Source organism: Sorex fumeus, unplaced genomic scaffold, assembly GCF_029834395.1.
Source record: "Sorex fumeus unplaced genomic scaffold, SorFum_2.1 ptg000093l, whole genome shotgun sequence".
Taxonomy (NCBI): domain Eukaryota; kingdom Metazoa; phylum Chordata; class Mammalia; order Eulipotyphla; family Soricidae; genus Sorex; species Sorex fumeus.
Window position 1 is genome coordinate 9,783,345 of NW_026606150.1, and position 1,653 is coordinate 9,784,997.

Sequence of the window (1,653 nt, forward strand, 5' to 3'; positions counted from 1 at the left end):
TGTGCGTGGGGACGGCGCAGCGTGGAGAAGCTGGGGCTGTGGGGTTGGGGCGGCTCCGGGGCTGTGACTCGCATTAAAGGGAAGTGACACGCTGGGCTAGTTTCTGGGGCGCCCTCCGTGCCAGGTCCTGGGCTCCGGGGAAGCCGGTACCGGGTGGTTCTTTTGGGGAGGAGGATTGCTCGGGGACCAAGGGCAGCACTGCTCAGCACAGTGGACACGGCTCTGCTGGGGGCTGGGGGCACCCACCTGCTCACCAGTCAGGCCTTCGTGCTCTGAAGCTCTCTGCCAGGCTCCCTGGTCTTGGCGGCCCTGCCTGAGAAACCTCAGTGTTGTTCTCTGGGCTCCCTACGGTGGTGGAGCTCCATGGGGATACCCCGTGGGAACCCCGGAGTCTGCTGTCGGGGGCTTATGGGTTCCACCCCAGGCGGGGTGCTGGGTCCGACCCACAGACCTGCAGCCTTGGTCGCCCCCACCCTGTGGTTTACTCCCCTCTGCACTCGTGGTCCTGTGAATCTGGGCTGTGCTTGTAGCGCCCAACAGCCCCAACCCTCCCCGGCCACCCACATGACGAGGGTCTTTGGGTGAGGACATGTCCAGGCAGGGGCCCTGGGGCTAGACCCGCACGACCTCTGTGTGGCACAGGCCAAGGGACAAGTTCACCCCGTGGTTCCTCTGGGAGGGTCCCGGAAGGTGTGTAGAACGCAGTGGCGGCACTCGAGACACCTGTGCTTTGGCCCATTTATTTGTCACCTGTGCCTGGCACCTCAGGGCATGTCCTGGCTCTTTGAATCCCCCAAGCTCTCTCCCCAGGAGACCACCTCAGGGGTCTGGGCAGGGGCTGGTCAGGCACTGCCAGGCTTCCCTGAGGGTGCCAGGCCCAGCAGATGGGGCCGGGGGTCTAGTTGGCGCAGGGCTGAGGGCCACATGCACATCTGGTGAACTTCAGCAGCAGCACGACGAGCGGCTGGTCGTGTGCCTGGGGGTCTGGACAGGGCAGCTCCACCCAGTGCTCGTAGGTGTCCACAGGGTGGCAGCAGTTGCAGCGCGTGTCCACTTGCTTGGTGTCCAGGTTGTAGCTGCAGAGGGGCCAGCAGGGACCCGGGTTGGTGTGTGGCCAGGCGAAGCCCCGCCCGCCCTTCAGCCTCACCTGGGGCCCCCACCTGACTGTCGGCTACACGCACCTGGATAAGGAGGTGCAGACGCCCTCGCAGCGGGTGACTGTCACGTTGGCGGTGCAGCCCTGGACCGTGATCTCCTCTTGCACCTCGTTCACGCTGCAGACCTCTGGCGGTGAGCAGCGGTTTCAGAGCCAGCATTAAGGGCCCCACAGCTTCCCGCCTGACATCCCACCTCCCCTCATGTGGGGACAGCGTGTGGCTGCGTTAGGGCCCATGCATGGCTGCACTGGGCGGGAAGGGCGATGGTTCTCAGCACCTGCCCGGCCCCCTCATCTGCCCCAGCCCCCCAGCCCCCTCCTCCGCACGGGCCCCAACCTGCAGGCATCGGCTTCTCTGGTTTGCTGGTTTCAGAATCTGCGGGACAGGCAAGGAGCATGAGTGTGACCCCAGGGAAGAAACCCCCAGCCAGACTCTCCACTTGGGCCTGCAGCCTACAGAAGCCCGACTCCTGGGTGCCAGTGACCAAGGAGGCTAC